The sequence below is a fragment of the Tachypleus tridentatus genome, chromosome 12 (assembly GCF_004210375.1).
Source record: "Tachypleus tridentatus isolate NWPU-2018 chromosome 12, ASM421037v1, whole genome shotgun sequence".
In the NCBI taxonomy this organism is placed as follows: Eukaryota; Metazoa; Arthropoda; class Merostomata; order Xiphosura; family Limulidae; genus Tachypleus; species Tachypleus tridentatus.
In genome coordinates, this window is record NC_134836.1 from 106,036,439 (window position 1) to 106,061,849 (window position 25,411).

Consider the following 25,411-nt stretch of genomic DNA (forward strand, 5'->3'; position numbering starts at 1 on the left):
GTAGACAGAAACTGTTTAAACATAGTGTACAATATTCCTTGAGTTTATATCCTCTCGTAACACGCAAGAGAAACAAAATGATAAAATGTTCGCAGACCTTAACTGAATATTTACATTGGTTACAGTAAATCATTGATGTTTGTTTGTAGAGACGATTCATCAATTGGTTTAAGAATTACAATCACAAAATATATTTCATTTTATTCTAAATTATAGCCATATATCTATAGTTCAAGTGTTGTGAAATCTAATGTGAATTGTAAATATTCTGTTAAATGTAGTTACACTATAGGGAGTTATGTTGTGATTCAGTTATTTTACCTATACATATTCACGTGTTATCATCCGGGAACTGTTCAGTAGTACAAATACCCGATTCTTTGTGATATTGTTTAAAACATAGCATGAAAGTCCTTAGTAACAGGACCTTTAAAAACGTATTGTTTGAAAAACCATGTGCACATCATGACTTCATTATTCTTGGCCAATATCTACAACGTCTTGTTTCAAGCAAGCTATTGCACAATACAAGTTAAAGAGATGTATAGAATGAAGTTAATACACAATACCAGGTAAAGAGATGTATAGAACGAAGTATGGTAAGGGGGTGTAGTATGAACTTTGTACACAATACTAGATAAGAGGGTGCAGAATGAAGTTAATACACAATACTAGGTAAGAGAGCGTAGAATAAAGTTAATACATAGTGTTAGGTGATGGAGTGTAGAATGTGGTTACAACACTGGATTATGAACAGATTTATGAGGCTTAAGATGTTATCCTTTAGGATTTCCACACAACCAGTAGGCACGAATCCATAATGTTAAAGGTTTACTTGTTAATTTCAATCCAATTCGAAATTCACCGTGCAGTTTCACAAGTTATCATTGCAATGAAATAGGTGTATCACATAAAGAATCGTCTTAGAACAAATTAATTCTGGTAAGAGATTCCCAAGGTGTGAATGAAAGAAATAATATAAGAAGGTTTTACTCGTATTTCTAAATTATATTAGAGAAATGTAATCGAAAGCATTATGAGACCTAAACTGTCTCATGTGATTGCTAAGATAAAAGAAGATATAACTTTATTTCAGAAAAATATGCCCATGGTGGCAGTAATGTAATAGAATGATCTGATATTCAACATTATATAATCATATTACTCAGGCGATCTTGACTGACAGTGTGACGTGTACATTAAATCATCAAATTATTTACGGTATTCTGACAGAAATAACCTTTTACCTTTGTGTGGAAGTTTTGTTTGCTTGGTAATGTTTAGAGCAAAGCCAATTTAGGCTATCTGTTGTATCTACCACAGGGAATCGAACCTTGGATTTTAGTGTTGAAAGTCCGTAAGATTGATGCCGTCCCACCAGAGGGACAAAATAATAAAAGAAAATATAGCAAAGAATTATGGACAGTTTTATAACCTCGAAAAACAGAAAAAAGGCAATACATATATGAGTTAAAACACTTTAATTTATTAATATATGTTTATGTTTGTAAAGTTAACGATATTTTATCCTAATTATGTGAACATTTTTAGTAATCATATCTTCTTTATGAAAAGCATTGTGAATGCCTTAACAATTTATTTTGCATGATTCCCATCATTTGCTAGTAACCCTAGTTTGGTGCAATGTGGAGAAAATTAATATTGATAAAGTTAAGTAAACAAAATTACAAGGAATGATTGCGTTGAAAACAGCAAATCCAAATCTTTGACTAATTATATTAGTTTGTTTTAGCCTATAAACAAGCCGAAAAGAAAAATAAATTATAAAAATAACAAACAAAATAAAAAACGCTGCACTAAATCAAAAGATCCCAGGATACAAGCTATAATGTGGGATATAAAATTTACCCTAGATTTTGGAGGTAACTGAAAAAGTAGGCCCCACACTATGGTGGGGATACACCGTCTTAACCTCCATTAGCCAGTCTCACATAAAGAAAGAAAATAAAGGAATAGCAATAGATATAGAAATAGAAAATAGAAATTGGGAGAGCAAGATATGGTTGCTGAAGCCCACAACGTCCCACATCCATATCACCCTTCACTGCCTGCAGGGAGTTATGGGAAGGTGACTGATTTCCAAAGTAAAGAAGAAAATAATGAATTGAAAATAAATATAAAGTAAGAATAAGAAAAAGAAACAAACAATCTGTAACAGTTTCATCAACTGACATTCACACCTCAACTTAGTCAACAATAACTTCATCTCTGAGAAATACATTGCTAGTATTTATACTTTATAATGATCCACGATGACTCTACCATTGCACTTTACAGCTCACAATGGTTAACACTAACTTCTAAACCTTTTCGTTGTTATCTGCTAAAAATGTTCAGTATAGACTTTTTTTATCTAAGTGAAACATTAGCTAAATAGGCGACTAATTCATTTTCTCAGGTAGTTATTATTTATCACGCATGCGTTGATCACAATCGATCAAGTCTACTAAACAGGAGCCATTTTTGAATAAACCAGCGCCATCTTCAGGCAGACTGTGAGTGTCATATTTCTTATTATCATTAACCAATAAACTCCATAAATCCTCCATAGCCTATTTGTATTGATTCAAGAAAGTTACGGTTTGATGAGCCAACAGAAAGTCTCATTCATTTATTACCCTGGTTTTTTTGACGATTTCCAAATCCCATGTAATTAAATTAATACTTCCTACAATAAAAGTTAGAAATTGAAGAATTAACAAAAATGTATAAAAGTTGTCTTCACAAATTCACGTTTCCTTTCTAAGAAAAACTGATAGTTCAAATGAAATACATACTGTATAAACTTACAAAGTGGTTTGGCATGAAAATGGGATAAAAATTTACAATTATAGAATTGATTTTCTCGAAAAATCACAAACTAATTAAAGTTATTAAGAACATATATTTAAAAACTACTGCAGGCAACAGTCTAGTCTTTCAAAATTACATGGAATTTATCAGTTGCTTGCTGAGTATAAGATACAAATGAATGTCTGATATTGTTTCATCCATACACTTACCATTCGTAAGGCAAGTGTTAAGATAAATACCTCGGTCACACACCCATTCAGTTTAAATGCAGGCGTGCCCCAAGGGTCTGAACTCAGCCCAGTACTTTATAATATATATATATTAATGACATAACTTTTCAGAAAAAAAGTTCAAAAACATTAAACTTAACCTCAATAAAACTAACATCATCTTCACAAAGTCTATCACTTTTGTAGGCCTTACCATGACTCACAACCTATCTTGGACACCACACTTTCAGAAAATCGCTACCCGAGCAAGTAATAGAATTTTCTTTCTTAAACGTATTAGTGGCCCCAACAAATGCTGTTCTCCCAAAATTATTCTCGCAATATACAAAGCATTTATTAGACCCCTTTTCGAATATGGTGGTGCAGCCACATGTAACATGACTGAAGGACAATACTCAGTGTTACAAAACCTGCAAAACCGCACCATTAAAACTGCTTTCCGCCTCCCCAACTATACTACCGCAACATACCTCAACTTCCTAACTCAACTATAACCAATTAAGGATCGATTCATCAAACTTACCAAACGATACTACACTAAAGCTACTGACAGAAACTCCCAAACTCGCCAATTATTCCGACTGGCAGACACACCTCAAAATATACTTCACCATTAAACTGGACTACTAACCACAGGGACCAGTGCTAACCATTACCGATAAAACAGACAATGCTGTGTTACCTATTTATATGTCATTAATGTTTTACATTCCAGGTTGGGTACTGGGTTGGTATTGTTTTTCCGCGCCCACCCAGTGAAAGTGGTTTTCTCCGGGTACTCCGGTTTCCCCCACATTTAATCTCTTGCCATTTGATTTATAAATTCCCCGCACCCTAGCTCTGAAAGGACCTTCTGTCTCTCTTCCTCTCACTCTCCACACTATCCTCTTTCCTATCGCTCTCTCCATATTTTATTTATTTTGTTTAGTTGTGGTTATATGTTTGTGACTGCTATTGTTGTTGTTGTGGCACTTTTCCAGACGGCCACATCATCAGTGAACTGTGAGGAGAAAATATGATTAGGACCCTTCAATGGCAAATTGTTTACATACATGGTGAAGAGTATAGGCTAATCACCCCTTCCTGAGGGACCCCAGCTTCTGGAGTAAAGTACTCAGAAAAGGTTCCCTCTAGATTTATTCTACACTTTCTAGTTTCGAAAACGTTAGATTACAGCGAATAATTCCACGCGGTTCATTCATGTGGAACTGTAGACCATTGTACCATACAGTGTCACATGCTTTCTCAATGTCAAGAAAGCAGTGCACTGGTTTTGTTAAAGATTTATTAGGCTTATTTGCTGGATGTTATTCCTTATGGAACATTAATATATTAGCATGCTTCCGAGAAACTGGTATGTGTTCTGAGGATAGTGATAAGTTAAAAAGTGCTTTTAGGTGGTCAAACAATTTTGTAGTGCCCTTTTTTGGGAAGATGGCTTGTATCTCATCTTCACACGGAGATTTGCTTTTTATTGCTTCAAGAAGTTCATGTATGGATATTTCTTTCGTTAGGATCGTGTTTTTGTAATTGTGATGAGTCTTGTATTTGTTTCAGATATACTTGTTGGGACAATTGGTTCTAATTGTTCTTTATTGTTTAGTGTATAATTTGTTACTTTGTTGTAAAAATAAGCATTTATATCTGGATCTGTATGTTTTGAATGTATTCTGTAGTTGGTTCACTTACATTTGTTTGTTTTGAATTTCGTACAAAGCTACACGTGGCCCATCTGCGCTAGCCGTCTCTAATTTAGCAATGTATGGCTAGAAGGAAGGCAGGTAGTCATCATCACCCACCGCATTTACATTATAACGACCCCGCGACTGAAAGGGCGAAAATGTTTGGTGTGACGAGGAATCGAACCCGTGACCATCAGATTACGAGTCGAGCGCCTTAAACACCTGGCTATCCTGAACTATTTGCTAAAAAAAAAAAAAAGAATACTGAACAAAATTTGTGTATATATTACAATGTACATCAATTGATAAGGAAGTGACTGAAAACAGAAAGGAAAAGAAAACCTCTAGAAGATTGTTTACCCTTCTCAAGTGTGAAAACATTTAAAATTTTGCTAAACAAGTTTAAACATCTGGCCATGCCGGGACCTGTTTACTCTCTCTTCTGTAAAAGATAATAAACTCAGGAGTTCGTAAATAATTTCAATATTTTTGGAATATCGTCTTTAAAGATTTGCAGTCACGTTATGTTTTTTTCTTATTATGAAAATGTGTGTTTTTCTTATAGGAAAGCAACAACGGGAAATCCTCGTGTCTACCCCGAAAGGAGATCGAACCCTTGATTTTAGCACTGTAAATCCTTACATATCGTTAATAATGAAAATATATTGAGTTGAAACCTATGGTGACTTACAATACCAAAAATATAGTTTAGGGCCATAATAAATTATTAACTACTTTTCTTCAGGAAAGCTCATAAATCGAAAATTCTGTTAGGAATAAACAAAGTTTAACAAATGTAGTTGATAGTTTATCTTGCTCTTTATCTATTTAATAAAACGTAGTTTATCGACGTGTAGAAGTTTGGTATAATAACATTAATGTTATATCAGTTCAAAACATACTCCCGTGGTACAGCGATATGTTGGTAGACTTCCAGCGCTAAAAACCGGGTCTCGATATGTGTGGTGGGCAGAGCACAGATAGCTCATTGTTTAGGTTTATGTTAAATTCCAAACAAACAGTACAAAGTAGTTTTCCTGAGGTCAACAATACTTGAACTATGAATTATATCATTCTTTATTTTAGCATTCGAACAACCTGACAAAGACTTCGACGAATGTCCTGATGGATACGCGATGAGATTTAATCTGTGTTGTGACCAGTATTTGTGATTTCTAATTTTAAAATAAATCGAAAAAGGAAACACTGTTTTGAACAAACTAAGCAGTCAATTATTAATTATATATTTCATCCTGCATTTTATTATTAATTGTCAAAGTTAACACTATTTACATATACGGACGTTTTTTAGATCCATGTGAACCAGAAGTGAATGTCTCATCATTCAGTCATTCTCCAAACAAAAGTAAGTTACTATACAAATGATGTTATTCAACGCTTATTTTCAACATGAGACAGTATGCTTAGAAAGGCTAGTGACAAGATGTCGTGACGGAAAAATGTTACTGGTCATTATTTTCTATTATGAAGAATACATCTCTTACCATTTCACCACCCGTAGCAACTTTAAAAAAAAACGTTTATTCACTTTGAATTGTTTCCGATAGTTTTTCAAGGTGTTCTCGTTCGTTTTTAGTTCTTGTAAACACTAATTATATATTTCTATGAGTAGTCTATCAGATAAACAGTATTCAGTTTACAAATTGTAAGCAAGTCAGTATCGACAATCATGCATCTTTGAAGTCTGAGAAATCGTTACTCTTGTCTTTTGTCTTGTTATAAATATATCTGAAATAAAGGTGTTTCGTCACATGTTACATAAAATTATCATACTATTTTAATGTGAAAACACAGTCAGTATATTTGGTTATTATAAAGTACAAAAACAAGAGATAAAATAAATTTTAAAATGTGATAAATAAATATATTTACTGGTATTATCACTGGAGAAGTAAAGCCATACTGATACTTCACACTTTGTTACCTGTACTGTTTTATCGATGTGTATGTGTATCTCTGTTTGAATACTGAATGGAAATTTGATTCTAGTAACTCAGAACGCTGTCATTATATGGTTCTCTTAACCGTAGGTATAATATATGAAACATAATCTCCTTCAATGTTATCACAGAACAAAAACAAACTGCTCTAAATTCATTTTCTTTTAACTTGTATTTTTCCATTTCAGTAACATCAATATTAGATCATCCCATTCCCCTCATGATTGGTGCAGCGGAAATAATACTTTTGATAACTTGTTTAAGGCAAGAAAAAAATATTATTTTCTTATGTTTAGTTGAATAGATCTTAATATAATTTCTAAGATAATAATAGTTGAACCATTTGTGTACATTCTTGATGATAAATTTCAAGTGGCTGAGAAATCCAAAATGTTCATTAACTGGAATAATAAATAATGGTTACAAACACTTGCAGTAAAAAGAAATAATAAGGTGAAATTAGCATCATTAGTTTATAATAAACTGTAATTTATGTGTGGATCATCATTTAAAACTTAAATTGTGGAGCAATTTTTTCAATATTACAAGTTCTTCTAAGTATGTTATTGTTTAACCAGTTTTATATGTAAATACAATAAGGTACTGTGTGTTATTACAAATACTTGAAGTTGAAAGGTGTTAAATATTGGCAACCTAAACTTTTACAATTAGAGTACTTGGAAAACACTTGAGATAAATACAAAAGGCATTTTCATTCAAAGAAGTTATTTTTTAATTAATGATTTCCAATTTATTTTAATACGATATTTAATTAAAAGTGGAATTTATTAGCAAGTATAATATTTATTAAATTATCCCTGTTATGTTATAACATTTTATTTCTGTTTAATTACTGTCATTCAACATGTTGAGGAAGCCCCTGTGCCTCTAGTTGCTAAATATTATTATTTCTAGATTATAATTAGATTCCATTTTTTATTGAAATAACACTGATGTATAAATTACAGTTAAATTAAATCACTTATGTTATTTATTGGTGGTTTTCTTCTGTAGTCTTATAAGTTTGAAATGGTGCTGCCAGTCAGAAAGGGGGGAAACAAGATGAGGTGATCGTTGAGAAAAATACATTAAAACCACAAAACTCAACAGTAAAATCAAATAAACATTTAAAATACAATAGAAAACCACACAATATTATGAAAAATAGACCAAAGAAAGTGCGGTATGTTCAACTTCCTCAAGTAAGTAATGTAATGATAGAAAATGTCATCATATTATTCTCTTTCCCAGCAAGAGCCTTGTAGTGGCAAAGCGGTAGGTCTGAGGACTTATAACGCTAGAAACCGGGTGTCGTTAGCCATGGTGGGTAAAGCACAAATAGATCACTATGCTTAATTTCAAATAAACAGACATAAGAATAATGTAATATATCTTCAATCATGTATGTTAACTTACTTTCTATACATTTTTTATGCTTGTGTTCTTCGTGAAGTTTAGACTCCGATATAAATATAATGTGTTAAGGTTATAAACTTTACTCTCTAATCTTCCACCTTAAAATAAAGTTTCAATTTGATGGCACGGTATCACTTTTTTGGATGGAAATTGTAGACGGTTTGAATGGACACCTAATGATAACTACCTTCTGGAAATGTTGTATATATCTATATAAAATACAGGTTTCTTCTTTATCTCTGCAGCCATTTCCAAACATGCATGAAATTTGTATACTCACTTGACCCTGTTTATGCGTCATGCGTTTCCACAGTATATGCACAAGTTACACAGCTACGGATGAATCTTAACCAAGTTTGGTGTACAGCTTCCCTGTATAACAACGATCACTTTGTGTCATGTCTCTTAACAACAAATGTTATAACCTGATATTGTTGTTTGTCTATAAACTGAAAGTATATAATGAAATGTATAGACAACAAAAGTGGAAAAATTACTCATTTTCTACTGTTTTAACATTTGGAAAGATATATATATGCAAAAAACGGCTCGTTTGGGTTGAGAAAATATTTTACATAGAAGAGCGAACAACGTTTCGACCTTCTTCGGTCATCGTCAGTTTCACAAAGAAAGAGGTAACTGACCGGAAGCTGACCACATGTTTAGAAAGGGTTGTGTAACTGAGTGTCGGAATGTAGAGGACGGTGTTATATGTCTCAATATATAATTGTATTATATTATATTAATATAGGTATAATGGCGTTCCTTTATATTGGTTTATTTTGGGTTAACGAATTTACATTTATGTTAGCTAGAAAGTATTGGATTCTTTTACGGTCCACAGAAAGTTTAAAAAATGTTTCATTTCATTTTTTATGAAGCTTCATTATTGTCGTGTTCTTCTTCCTCTTGCGTTTTAATTCAAATCTATATTCTCGATGTTGATAAATGTTGCAGCGCCATCTCGAAGCTAAACGGCTCCCAGACAAACCTTGAATGTTAAAATATTGAAATGAAAAAGCAGTCATAGATTAAGAACCAATATTGGAACTCAGTAGTAAGACCGAGTGCTCATTACTCTAAGACTGCTTTTAATACTTGTGGCGAGTACACACAGATACCCCATTTTGTAGCTTTCTGATAAAAAACAAACAAATAAATATGGAGGAAACTTATTGCCCCACAATTTTCTCGATATTTACAATAAGCTAACTTAAATATGCATCACGCAATTTAACATCCTCAAACGTAAAGCTGTAAATACCGAAGTCCTTTTTCATTTCAATTTCTTCTGTTCTTTATTGCTTTTGACATTCTCATATTTTTAATATCATTTATAAATAATTGTTTACATTTTGTTCTCATTAGTACAAGAGGAATGTGATATTTTCCACATAGTATCCCCCAAATCATTAAAATTGTAAATATTTTGCTATATATAAGATAAACATTCCCCCATTTTACTCATTAAAAATCAATCATGGAGCCAATTACTTTGTTTAAAATTTAAATATTTAAATAGAAATGTTGATTGAAGACGTATTATTTTAGCTGATATCCATTAAATTGATATAAACCAGTTATAAGTTTTTGCCCTGTATAAATTTTCTATATAATGGTATTTAAAATCAACTTATCATGATTCTTGATGTTTTTAGGAAGAAACAAAGAAAAAAAAGAAACCATTTAAGAAATGTAGAGCTTACAGACCACCTTATTTTAAAGAATTAAGAGATAAGTTCCGAGAAATCCCCACAACTGATTCTGACAGTCCATAAAACTATCCCGAATGTCTTTTCTATTCTCGACGATTTTCTCCACCAATCAGAGATACTGAAATGAAAAAGCCCGGGGCGAATGGAAAGCCCTGAAAAACCGCGTCCTCGGGTCTTGTGGAGTTTTTGCCTATACAATGCTAGAAGACCAGGCGCTTGTAATTGAAAAGATCACCCCTAGTGAATTAGATATTTTAGAAGCTGTTTCAATGGTCCATGAATGTGAGAAGGCCCCGACAAATAAGTTTAATAAAAGAGAAAATAATATGATGTTAAAGCAAAAACTGACACAACCAACCATCTTGCAGACAAAAAATGACCCCGCTAGTACAGCGGTAAGTCTACGGATTTACAAAGGTAAAATTAGGGGTTCGATTCTCCTCAGTGGGCTAAGCAGATAGCCTGATGTGGCTTTGCTATAAAAACACAAACACCCATACAATAAATGAAAAGTACACAATAGAAAGGAAAACGGAAAGAGCGGAAAACGTGAGCAAGCCTGCTTCAGGTTCTGATAAAACTAAACGAAAGAAATGCGCTAGGATAATCGTGAATGATGACAAACCTAAAGAGACATTAAACTCTGATTTACTGACAACGGTTTGTAGATTTAAAATTCTTTTTCTTTATAGTACTCAGTATTATACACCATCAGTGTAAAATTAAAAACAAAAATCTGCTCTTTTTTAAACTTTCACTTCATACAAGTTTATTTATACCTACACACATATATATATATTGCACTGAGCAACTGAAATATAATGGAATTAATAGTACATTATTAATGTTAATGCAAAATTACTGTTATAAAATAATTACAACCATTCTCATATTTAATTTCTGTGAATATCTGACATCTTATTATCTGTATCTGGTTCAAAATTCAATTAATTTTTCATTTATCTTACGTTTACGATTAATATTTAGTAGAAATGAATTCACATTTTTAGAGTTAAAAAACAATTCACTTTAATGCAATGTATACTGTGTGACCAATATCATATCGATGTTGCATGCTTACAATTAGTGTTGTTAAGATCCTGAGGCATCCACAACTACTGAAAAAGATGCATTCAGAGAATCCTTAATGTTCAGAGTCATTTGAATACATGTAATTCTTCCAAAAGAGACCGATACATGTTCGATACTATTGAGGTCTGATAATTCTGTACCCTAGTTAAGCTGATCAATCATCTCTTCTTCAATATTATTACACGTGGGAAGACAATTATCATCCATTCAGCTGAAGTCAGAACCAAACGTAAACATATATGACAGCGTATTATGTATCGTCTTAATGACATCTGGAAAACATAAAGGTCAGAGTGTCCATTCGTGATTTTTCATTATCACACATACTTCCACTACTGATATTAAAGTGAGTTATTTTGTGTCTTACTATAACTAAAATATACCTTGTCTCAGTAGTATTACTAAACCTCTTGTGTTTTTAACCGTACATACACTGAAATGACGTTCGGTTGGAGCTACGAATATCTGATTCTGTTTTTAACAATTATCCCATAATTGTAGCGAATCGTTAGATAACGGTAACTTACTTAAATGTGGACTTTATTCTTTTCAGTCCAGTTCCAGTGTATTTGTACCATTGTGTTACAAGTGATTCCACCATATCTTGTTAATAACACTTTCAGACATTTTGCATCAGTGTTTGTTTTATAGTCAGTCAACTTTCATTGGTCTGACAGACATTTAGTGAAATATCCAGTTGTCTTCTTTTGGACTTCACTAAGATTATTGATTATTTTAAAGTACTATAAACTGTATGATTTACTTCAGTGTAACAACTATGATAAGACAGTTTGAAAATTCTTCCTTTTTTATAGTCCTTTGTAGTTCAGATTACATAACTTTTCATGTTTAATTTATATAACAATGAAATGAGGAGAACAATTGACATTTATTTATAACAGTAGTTTTATCTTGTTTTAGCAAGTTAATATTTGTGAACAAACAATATAAATGTTAAACATTATCTAAAGCTATATCTGCTGTATATTACCTTCCTCACTATTTGGGACAATGCTTGAGATATATTTCGTAGTTTTGAGAAAACGTTTATCAGACATTTTAAACCAATTTCATAATTTACAATTTTCATATAAACACTTATTTGGTTTTACTCATATTATAGTAAAATGATTGTTACATAAAGAATAAATTATATATTTTTAAAATGTTTATTAACTGATTGTTGTTATTAAAACATTTTTTTCGATTGATGATTAATCACTAATTATGATGAAATCTTCAGGCAGAAACACCAGCTTCAAAAGAAATAAAAGACGATGAATGTATCCAGAGGGATATGTCAAGCAACATCAGGCCTCCCTCTACTAGACTTGTCTACAATGCTGATAAAATTATCACTGTAAGACTTGGCAGTAAACCAGAACATCACCAGAGACACGTTTTCTATTGTTATTGAAACTGCTGAAACCGAAACAAATTTATTACTGGGAGAGCTCCGAAACTAACACCCATGTGTCAATTAAAATGTTGCCAAAGCGAACATAATCTTATTGTACATGAAACTAAAAATAATAATCAAGTTAAATATGTTGACATCCCTCACAAGATTGTTTTTACAAGAGATCCGAAACTGAAACCAAAACCCAAAAATTAAATAACCCATGAGCTGCTCAAAAGCATACCATATTATAAATAATTACTTTACCTTATCTCATAAGTTACATTTTTTACATTTTACTCAGTGATATAAATAATAAATAAAACGCACATATGAAAAATAAAGAATATAATATTCTCCTGGGTCTTCTCTTTCTTGCTGTCAACTGCTATGAGACTTAAGCTCACTTTTCTATTTACGAAATTATTACAATTAATAATGTTTTTATGTAATTAAATAGTACAACTAAGAACAGAGAATAATAATACACAGAAAACACTGTTCTATAAATGTGATAATATACTTTAAGGCAATCAGCTAAGCTCACCTGTGTAATCAGTAATTTCCATCAAAAAAATTTGAAACCAAATGATAAAATAGACAAAGCTGCATAAAGAAAACAACAAACCAGGTCGCTTGACAGATTGAAACTTTAATTTTCTATTGGGTATAAATAATGTAGTGTAAAACACAAAAGATAACCATTAGTATTTGTGAAAGATGAAATTGCAAGAGTTGGTCTGATTATCTAGTTAATGGTTTGTAGACGAATAACAAACAGAGCTATATCACCGTGTTAGCTTTGGTGTTAATTGAGCAAGAAACGTGGAGACGTATGAGAAACAGACACATACTGACATTTATTTATATAAATTCAATGATAGTGAACATTTTAAATATTCAACTAAAGCCCAGTAAAGTATGGCTGAAAGCTCCATTGTAGAAAACAATAGGTCGTAATGAAACTCCTTCTTTATAAATATAAGGTAAACCATAGAAAATTATGGCTGATACCTAATGACATAATATTCAAATTGTTTTTATAAGTAAGAATGCCATCTTTATTAATTTCAGTGAATATCTTGGCAGTTTTTCATCACTTTTATTAATAGGGTTACTCTACAGCTCCTCTGTCTTTACGAGAAACTATCAGAGAGGTGGATGGTAAGTTCCAACTGATATATGAACGATACTACACCACAATACAGGTAGACCTGACTTTCAAATGTGTTGCACAATTTTAGTCAAAAGTGAGATGTGGCGAGTCAGCTGTAAAGATGTTCGTTTATTCACTCTGAGGAAAATATTCATGTTTGCGCTCCCAGTGGGAAGAAATAACTCCATCAGTGATAAAGGTAACATGTGTAATAATCTTAGATGGATCACGCATTAATGTACAATATTTTTTAACAAATGCTACATACATCAACTGGGTGGCATTCATGACAGTAACACTAGTAGACATTGATAACTATCATTTTCTCCCCCTTATTCATACCTGTTAGCATCACCCAACAAGGTGAAGCACCCATACAGAAAACACAACACTCCTACTACTGAAGCTGGAATCAACATACGGGTGTAAAATCCAAGTCAAGCAAAGTACAGGACTATCTTTACTCCAAAATATTCCCTGAAAAATGAAAGGAACAAACACTGAAATGTTTCTTATCAAGTAAAATATAGTGAATACAATAACTAATGAGACTTCTAATTTAAAATGTTGAACATTTTCAGTTGCATATAAAACAATCAGATCACTTTCAGTTAGTGACTTGGGTTCACAACCTATGATTAAATCTGGATTTTATAAACATCTATTGATAACTGTATTTAAGTTGAACTATAGTTAACTATGAAAACTTCTTTCACACCTACAAATACATGGAAACCACAAACTATGGATATCACAAACCTAATGGATGGTTCCTCCATGATCAATTTTAATCAATACAATCTTAAACATAGACATCACAAACAATGTAATGCATTTCTCTGCAACTAAGACCAACAGTAACATGAGCATGTTTTAACATGAAAAATAACGTTAAAGACCTAACAAGAGCCCATTGATCATGTGCTCAAAAGGTGCCTCAGACAGCAGACAACAATTAAGGAAAGTTCAGTTCTTATATGCTTTCAGAAAAAAACAACTTATGTTTGGGCTAGTACGGTATGTTCAGTATGATTTACATTTTATAAATTGTACCATGTAGTTTCCATGTACACACAAAAGCTTATAAAAGAACAGTTTTGGAAAAATAAACCGAGGATAAACATGGGTGAGTTTTCAGTGAACATTTCACTGAAATATATATATTAGCTGGAGTTTTAAAAGCCACCTAGCCCTCTTCCCCCAAAGCTATGGGGTTGTACATATTTTTAGATGCATATTGAGCCATCCTGGACAACTTTCAGTATGAAATAGGCTTTGTAAACAAAAATCAAATCACTTACTTGTCATTTTACCACATGAATCAATCCGACAATCACATAAACCTAGTAAAGTATTCGAAACAACATATCCAATTATGTTTGTAAGACCTCTAGTTACACATTTCTAAATTAACCAGCTATGATTTGTCTTGTAAAGACAAAAGTTTATTTCACATTAAATCTGAATGAAGTTTTGTGATCATATGCAATAGATGTTTAAATATTGTATCAAATGCAACTTTACGATATATGTGCAGCTGTCCAGTCAACAGCTTTGTTTTTAATCCTTGAGAAGCACAACCTAATACTGAAGTATTACGTCACATCTACCAGAGGTAAGACATACAAAATTTATTTCAGTACTGCTGAATTTTGTTTACATGCTTTTGGTTTCAAATAACTCATCTCCACTGTCCCCATCAAAATCTAATGCTGTATATTATTTTACCAAATTTAAAGTTTAAGTAAAAATAACTTAAGAAGAAAGGATATGTTTAAATTCAAGCACAAAGCTACATGATGGAGTATCTGTGCTCTGCCCACTGGGGTATCAAAACCTGATTTCTAGCATTATGAGGCATGTAGATGTATCACTGCCCCACTGAGGGAGCAGAAAAAGGACAAGCATCTAAAATACAGAAATTGTTCCTGTGAGTAATGACTAATGAGAGTAGTGTATGTAAAAATCAAATTAAGGCCACATATGGGAATGTATTGATTCATTTTGTCTCAGCCAAAATCCAGCTTTTGGATTGCAAATTTCTGTGAAAACAATCAACAAGAATCTACATTTTCAATATTACAGTGATACCAAACAAAGCTTCATATGGCTCAGATATCCAACTTTAATGTTATATGTATCACAGGAGACAAAAAACAAATACAGGGATTATTCCAGTAATACCATGATTCTTGCTATACTTTAGTGTTTACCTTCTTCTTGATATATATATAAAATAGGTTTATTTCTTTGTAGTTAAGTATATAGCTGCACAATGGGCTATCTGTGATGTGCCCCACCACTGATTACAAATCTTTAAATGTTTTGTTCCACTCTGATAGTTATAAGTAACTGCACATCTTACTGTCCTAAATAACAGATCTTAACACTTGTGATGGAATTTGTAAATACCAATATATCCATTTAAAGAAGTGTTGCTGTAACAGCAATGTTTTTATTACTCGGCTACACATAAGAATGCTAATGTTCATTTTAGATCTAAGCCTAAATCTAGTATTTAGACTGCAAATGTATATATATCAATAGATATCCACATTTTTACTGTAACAATGATAAATATAAAACATTATAGAAACTCAGGTTCATAACACATACAAGACTTGCAAAGTTTTGTCATTAGATTACCTGGAATATTTTATTATTAACAACATCAGTCTGTGCCAAGATAAAATTTAGAGCAAGTTACAATATTATATTTTTTAAATACATGCCATGGATTTCCAAACCTGGTTTGTTGAACAAACCAAGTAACATATGCATAAAAAACCTCATGTTAGCAGTCATTTTTTCCACAAAAACCGGTCTCGCAAACTAACGTATCACCTAATCCGCCCATTATCCCCTCAACATTAACAATGTCTAACATCATGGACAAACCTTGGAACAGAACATGTTTAAAATGATGCTGTCTTTGAGAGTCGTAACAAAGGCAAGTTGGTTAGTTGATTTAGTGTTTTATGGCACAAAGCAAATAGGTTATCTGTGACAAACGTTCGGTAAAAAGGTAAAAATAAAATAAATGTAGTAAAATTCATAAAAAAAATGAAGGTAAAACAAAACATCATTGAAAAACAGAAAAAGCGTAAAACCAATGCTGACACCTTGTCTACAATGTTAAGAGAGAAAGCAGAGTAAAAGAAGTTGTAAAGTACTCACTCTAGCAAAATGGTAATGATCATAACCTGACTAACAGGTAAGTTCAAGAACCACCGTCAGTCACCTGAAGTTGGCCTTTCCAGTCCTGGTTCCAGGTTATGTGTCATAGCAGCCATTATCAAAATGTAAAATAATAGAAGTTTTAAAAGACATAGCAAAATCATAATAATGAGTAGCCAAATGTCCAGTAAAAAGGTAAAAGTTTCTCTTATATGAATGAAAGCAGCGAGAAAAAGTTAACAGCATTGGTTCACTTCAATATATTTACGTACAAAATTATACGTACGTATTATAATGTATACCTGACGAGCCTCTGATTTATTTTGCGTTGTTATTTTGGTTTCAGTACAAAGCTACAATGGGCTGTCTGTGCTCTGCCCACAACGAGTATCGAAACCCGGTTTTTAGCGTTTTAAGTCCGCAGACAAACCGTTCAGCTACTGGAGGGCGTTTATTTCTTTATTTCTTTGCGATGTAGTACAAGTTCAAATAGCCGGAACTTTTAATTTAAAGTTAATTGAATGTGAATGTGTATCAAATTTATAATAATTGCCAACAAGATTCATACACACAAACAATATTAAGTCCTCTATCTGGCATGAGAATAACTTTCAATTTGATATAGAAGCAGTTCACTTGACGAGTAAGCTAGCTAACTCTATTGTTCGCTGGACTCACGCAGTTTACAAGCTGACTTTTCACCGCGGAAAATATCTGATGTCCTCTTAAAGATACTGTCGTCTAAAGTTAAATGGTTTGTAGTGTTCGACATCTGTGAACGTTCTTGGTCAAATTTTGGTAGTTTTATTCGATTTATAAACGTTTATCACAGTTACCTGAGGTTTATAGTATACTAACTGTTGCAAACTAATAATATATGCTATTTCTCAGCGAGTTTGATGTGTACCTTTTATGATCATTAGACAAGGTTCTAGAAATTTCAGTTGGCAACAATACTGGCAGTCACTAGAACTTAAATACACATATCTCCAATTGATGATTCTTTACTCTAGAATCTTCTACAAATTTATATAATAGATGAGAATTTCACAATACATATTTAACACAAGAAGTGGCGTGAATTTCTAAATATTAATATATATTTAACTAAAACAAACGTTCATATTAAAATAAGTATATGTTAATGAAATGCCGTTACAAACGAAACAATGTGAACTAAACCCAGGGTTTGTTTGCTTGTTTTTGAATTTCGCACAAGGCTCCTCGAGCTAATCTGTGCTAGCCGTCCCTACTTTAGCAGTGTAAGACTAGAGAGAAGACAGCTAGTCATCACCATCCACTGCCATTTCTTGGGCTACTCTTTTACCAACGAATAGGGGGATTCACCATTACATTATAACGCCCCCACGGCTGAAAGGACGAGATTGTTTGGTACGACGGGGATGCGAACCCGCGACCCTCAGATTACAAGTCGCACGCCTTAACGCGCTTCGCCATGCTGGGCCTAAAAATAATTATTTGGTAACATAATTGGTAACTAATGAGTCACCAATGGCGGATTAACTTGTAATAAACATTAGTAACAATTTTACAGCCAATATACATTCATTAGTCAGCCATTCTGCGATTTTCGTTCAGCTTTGGGCGTGATGGTGAGTAAAACAAAATACATAAAATATAACACGCGGCCAAACTGACTAATGAATGAATATCAGCTGTAAAATTATTACCAATGGCATAAATGTAGCTACAAGTTTGGCCTCAAATTTGATTTGATATCTTTAATTCGCACGCTCAATCCATTTTAGCCACACCTTTTTTACCCACTTAGGTGTTTTTTATTAGATTTTAAAGTAAATATGAATTACTTAAAACCTTTCAATAAAGATACACTTCGAAAAGATTATTTATTCGTGAACTAATTAATATAAATGTTTTTAAACAACGTTGTAAATAATTTAATAAAAAATATGATTAACTAACCTCGTTGTATCTCAACAACTTTGGAGATTTTAATTATTTTATTCTAAGTCAGTTATAAGGACAGCATAATTATCTACTTTTATATTTATTATATTATCTCTACAGGACAGTTTAATTTTGAACGCTTTTTCTAAGCCAGCAAAGCATGAGTTTAATTAAATATATTAGTCGCAAGTCGGTTGTGTTAGGACTAACGTACATTTAATATTACATCTTTTATGAAGAGTGTGTTTAATTGAATTCACACATTGCTAGATTAGAAAAGACACTTATATCCTGACACTTAGAGAATAAACAATATCATATAACACATATCATGTATTATTATTTACATTTAGATTCTGGAAACTTTTAACTCTGAGTTTGTGATTTCTGCTTAATTATAAAGATAATTAACCTCAAGGAAGAATAAAAGAAAATCTAAAAGTTTACTTTGAATGTATTCAGTAAGAAAAAATAAATATTTACTTATCTAACGTCATTTTCTTCAAGATGTGTATTGAAATGTTTCACAACATATTACTTTTACATGATCGGACTACCGTTTGCTTATGCTCTGCCCATCACGGGTATCGAAAACCGGTTTAAGGACGGCTGGTGTGGTGTTAACACTTTTACCAAAATAAAGCGGTGAACAACGTTTCGACTTTCTTACATTTTAACTACAAGTGGGTTTCTTGTCATCACAAAAGCCGTTTTGTTATCGGTTTGAGTCCACAGACATATAGGACTACTGAAAACAGACTAGAAAAACAAAGGGTGTGACACTAAAAGGAAATGGATAAAAGCCTTTTCCCTTTTATACGATAGAGTCACTGAAGGCAGATTACAGGAACAAAATATGAAGGACTAAAAGGGAATGGGTTTCTTATCCTTTCGTTTGTTACTGTTAATAATTAACACTAAAAATCGCTCTTTTTCTTACAATAAATGATAAACTAGTTTTTATTTGTTGTTACAAATGCTACATCATTCATAATTACATTAAAAGTTTCCATCCTATCTAGTTTGAAAAAAAAATTATCTTTTTTATCGTGTCAGGATACAGAATATCATAAAGTAAAAAAATCTGAATAAATGCATGATACAAAAGTTCAGTTAGATATGTATTTTATCTAAATATGAAAACCTAAGAATATTAATATTTTAATGCTATCAGTGTTGGAAGGAAAGTAAGTTAATTTTAACAGACATTTAATTAAACAATTACACGTGCTATGCACAAACATACAGCTTCCATGCTTTTCTGTTTTACAAGTACAAACGTTAGCCACAAAGATTCCCTTTAACTGTACATTTCTCAAAGCTTAGACACATGCCTGATTGTTTACATGTTATGTTGGTTTTATGAACCTAATGACCGAAGTTACGTTAACGTTTGGTGCGACCGCTATTCGAACCTGCGACCCTCGGACTACGAGCCGAACGCCTTAACACGCTTGGCCATACCGGGCCGTTAGGTTCAATAAATCACGTTGTTTGAAGAAGTTTATCACGTTAACGTGATATCTGTTAAAACAGATATTAAAAATATGTTATACTGTATTACTCACTAAGTTGTTTTCGGAAAACTTGAAAACAAAGATATTCAGAATTTTATGTTTAATGTTGAAAAAAAACCTAATTTTAGGGACAAAGAAAAATAACGTTTTTTTTTTGTTTTACCTATTCTTAGATTTAGTTCGACTGACCTTATGTGTCAATTAAACTAAGTTCAGCTATTAAAACAACCCAACATTTCCGATAAAAATAGACGTAAAACACTGTAAACATTTTATTTTTTATTTGAGTTTTTACAGTAGAAATACAATATATACATAGATTTTATCTAAAATTGTAAACTAAATAGAATGACTAGAGCTGACAGGAACATTTCATATGTTACGTTGTTTAATTACACATTTTGTTCGACTTGCAAAGCAGAAATTCGCCGAGTAATTTCATTACTAACTGAACTATATAAGCAAGAATTATTTAAACACACACAACAGAGAAATATTATGACACGGGATTCATGGTTTCATAGTAGGGTGAATTCGGTTTGTCGGTTGATGGTATTAGCTTCTGCTGGTACATTTGGATTATGAGTAGCTTCAGTTCGTATTCCGAGCCAGCTAGCTGCTTTCCGGGTTTATGATCTAGGCTCGCCAGACGATAAAATCGCAGGCTATTGCATATAGATCTCGTTTTTGATGTCCATTTTGGTTATTTTCCAGAGGGATGAAACTCGAAAGAACGACAACATAAAAGGGAAGTCCGGCCTCATTTGTGACAATAATAGTTTTGTGCTTTTGACACCCTAACAGTGTCTGCCACTTATAATATCGTAAGCTGGTGTTTTCCGTATCCAGAATTGTGCAAGTTCACACATATCTTCTCCAATAACACGGACCGACAAAAGCTAGTATTTTTAAGTTACGATAGCATGAATTCAGTAAATTAATTTAGAGTATTTGTCTTTCCGTTATGTCACCAAATATTAACACAGTTAACAGACCTTCACACCGTACATGTTGTGATCGTCCGTAATTTAAAAAGTATCTCAACCATTTTACTCAAACTCTATTATACTGATACATAATGGATTAACTAACACATTGATTGTTAAATGTGGTAAGTACATGTGTCTATACAAAATATGTGTTATTTGTAGAATAATTCATTTATAATAACTTGAGGAAGTACATCAAGAAACAATACAAAACATGAACAATATGTGAAGTAAACAAGTGTAATAACATAACAACTAAGGCTGACGGTGGGAACCATATGAGAATCTATTAAATGTTTTACATACATATATACTATTGATAAATTATAAATAAAGATGAACCTCAATGAAAAACAAAATCATTGTTTTTAAACCCTTGTCTTTTCAGAAAGTTCATTTCGCTCAGAACATTAAAGAACATTGAAAAGGCAGTAAGCTAACAGAACTCGTCGTCAACTCTTTGGCTACTCTTGAGTGGCCACTCAGTCATATACATCAACGCCAATGAATGGCGTTGATGTAAATGGTTGTCACACTTAGTGTAGCCACGGCTACAAGAAGAAGTTATAAACATTTTTTTTTTAAAGTGACGAACGAAAATAATTAGTTTTTGAAACTGATAAAATGGAGGCAGAATACAAAAAGAACAAATTACAATAAAGTCAAGACTAAGTAATAATGTGAAGTTAAAGTTTGTGTGTGTTTTGTTTTAACAGAGTCACATCAGGATACCTGTTTTGTTTTAACAAAGCCACATCGGGATATCTGTTTTCTTTTAACAAAGCCACATCGGGATATCTGTTTTCTTTTAACAAAGCCACATCGGGATATCTGTTTTCTTTTAACAAAGTCACATCGAGATATCTATTAAGCCATCTGAGAGGAATTGAACTCCTGATTTAAGCGTTGTAAATCCGTAGACTTACCGCTGTACCAGCGAGTGAGGGGCTGAAGTTAAAGTCTCTACTATATAACTAGATGTTTATATGAAATAAGTTTGGACACGTTCATGTATTTTATTCAACTGGAATTCAGAAATAATTTTTATGTCTTTTCAAAAGATTAGTAAAGCATAGTATTATATTAACTTTAAAAGTGAACCAGTACCTTGTCAATATATTTAGACATGTTTACAGCTAAAGCAAAACAAGAACTGTTATTTCTATCTGTAGAAAACCAACAAGAATTTTAAGCAATGTTCACCTATTGTTATACTACTACGAAAGGATAGAAAGTTTAATGTATTTAAGAGAAAATGTCCTACATGGTCGCTGATGAAAAGCAGAATTTTGTTTTGAAATGTTACGATATATTATAGGATTTATCAAAAAATGACCATCTAAGGATTTTTTGGTTTGTTTGGAATTTCGCGCAATGCTACATGATGCTGGTATGGATGTATGTCTAAATTAATATAAATAAATAGCCCTAGTGAACATATTGGATGTTAGTGTAAAATATTATATATAAATAGCATTAGTGAACTCATTGGATGTAAGCCCAAAATAATATAGATAAACAGCCTTAGTGGACACATTGGACGTAAGGCTAAAATATTATATATAAATAGCCTTAGTGAACTCGTTGGATGTAAGTCCAAAATAGTATATATAAATAACGTAGTGAATATATTGGATGTAAGTTTACAATATTGTATATAAATAACGTAGTGAATACATTGAATGTATGTTTAAAATATTATAAATAAATAACGTAGTGAATACATTGGATCTAAATTTAAAATCACATATATAAATAATGTAGTGAGCATATTGGATGGAAGTGAAAGACGTATAATGGGTGAAAAATTAAGCTTTCTTTCTTTCTTTGTTTGAGATAAAGCTTTCTGCAACCTGTTCACCACGGGTATCGAAATCCGGTTTCTAGCGCTATAAGTCCGTAGACATTCCGCAGTTTCACAGAGGGGTGAAATTCTAAGAATATAGCTATAAAAATAAGAGAACATTACAGACAATCATATAGCATTACAAACCATCATATAACATTACAAACAATTATATAACATTACAAACAATCATATAACATTAGACAATCATATAACATTACAGACAATCATGTAACATTACAGACAATCATATAACATTACAAACCATCATATAACATTACAAACAATTATATAACATTACAGACAATTATATAACATTACAAACAATCATATAACATTAGACAATTATATAACATTTCAGACAATCATGTAACATTACAAACAATCATGTAACATTACAGACAATCACATAACATTACAGACAATCATATAACATTACAGACAATCATGTAGATTATATATGAAACAAGGAATAATATGTTTGTTTCTAATGCCTAGAAAAACAAGTTGTTACTGTAAGCCACCATTTGATATTACAGGCAGAAAAAACTGTTTTTCAAAATACAGAATATGGAAATTAACGGGAAAATATTGAAGACGATACACAGAAAAAGAGTAAATACAGTAAACCTTGACAGATATAAGATGTTTGGATGCTAAGATAATCATTAAGATATTGTGACACATGATGAAGAAATGAAATACATGATGATAAAACTGGTATAAAATATATTGTTTAAAGTTTGAGACAGATATAGTGACACATGATGAAGAAATGAAATACATGATGATAAAACTGGTATAAAATATACTGTTTCAAGTTTGAGACAGATATAGTAGCACATGATGAAGAAATGAAATACATGATGGTAAAACTGGTATAAAATATACTGTTTAAAGTTTGAGACAGGTATAGTGACACATGATGAAGAAATGAAATACATGATGATAAAACTGGTATAAAATATACTGTTTCAAGTTTGAGACAGATATAGTAGCACATGATGAAGAAGTGAAATACATGATGGTAAAACTGGTATAAAACATATTGTTTAAAGTTTGAGACAGGTATAGTGACACATGATGAAGAAATGAAATACATGATGATAAAACTGGTATAAAATATACTGTTTCAAGTTTGAGACAGATATAGTAGCACATGATGAAGAAATGAAATACATGATGGTAAAACTGGTATAAAACATATTGTTTAAAGTTTGAGACAGGTATAGTGACACATGATGAAGAAATGAAATACATAATGATAAAACTGGTATAAAAGTTAGCAGTACGAGTGCACAATTCTTGAACATCTAGTAAAGTTCAATTCGTCAACGTTCTCAATCGATTTAGTTCTGAAATTTAACACTAATTTTTAAAGACACTTTCTGAGATGTCGCTGAAACAGATAAAATATAACAATAAACAAGATTTAGTGAATATATATTTTATATACGTTTTATTTCAGTTGTGTAATATTCGATTTAAAATGTTTCATTATAATTAGAGTTATAAAAACCATTCAACCGTAACTCATGTTGTTTTTTCAGAGAAAACTACGTTGGGCTATAAGCGGAGAATCGAACCTCGTATATCAGTTTAGACATTTCGCTCTTCCACGTGTAACCTCTAAATCGATCGATTGATCTCTAATAAGTAGATAAAAACTGTTTAAACATAGTGTACAATATTCCTTGAGTTTATAACCTCTCGTAACACGCAAGAGAAACAAAATGATAAAATGTTCGCAGACCTTAACTGAATATTTACATTGGTTACAGTAAATCATTGATGTTTGTTTGTAGAGACGATTCATCAATTGGTTTAAGAATTCCAATCACAAAATATATTTCATTTTATTCTAAATTATAGCCATATATCTATAGTTCAAGTGTTGTGAAATCTAATGTGAATTGTAAATATTCTCTTAAATATAGTTACACTACAGGGAGTTATGTTGTGATTCAGCTATGTTACCTATACATATTCACGTGTTATCATCCGGGAACTGTTCAGTAGTACAAATACACGATTCTTTGTGATATTGTTTAAAAGATAGCATGAAAGTTCTTAGTAACAGGACCTTTAAAAACGTATTGTTTGAAAAACCATGTGCACATCATGACTTCATTATTCTTGGCCAATATCTACAACGTCTTGTTTCAAGCAAGCAATTGCACAATACAAGTTAAAAAGATGTATAGAATGAAGTTAATACACAATACCAGGTAAAGAGATGCATAGAACGAAGTTAATACACAATACTAGGTAAAGGGATGTATAGAATGAAGTTAATACACAATGCTAGGTAAAGGGATGTATAGAAAGAAGTTAATACACAATACTAGGTAAAGAGATGTATAGAACGAAGTTAATACACAATACTAGGTAAAGAGATGTATAGAACGAAGATAATACACAATACTAAGTAAAGGGATGTATAGAACGAAGTTAATACACAATACTAGGTAAAGAGATGTATAGAATG

At 31.9% G+C, this 25,411-nt stretch overlaps 1 long non-coding RNA gene across 1 annotated transcript; it reads right to left on the minus strand.

Annotated features, from left to right (window-relative positions):
- Positions 1-11,740: 11,740 nt before the first annotated feature.
- Positions 11,741-23,186, minus strand: LOC143235860 (uncharacterized). Its single transcript, XR_013019404.1, has 3 exons — positions 22,939-23,186; positions 13,808-13,942; positions 11,741-12,332 (listed from the first exon to the last, which is right to left on the minus strand). It is a non-coding gene; the product is annotated as an uncharacterized LOC143235860 (long non-coding RNA).
- Positions 23,187-25,411: the final 2,225 nt, after the last annotated feature.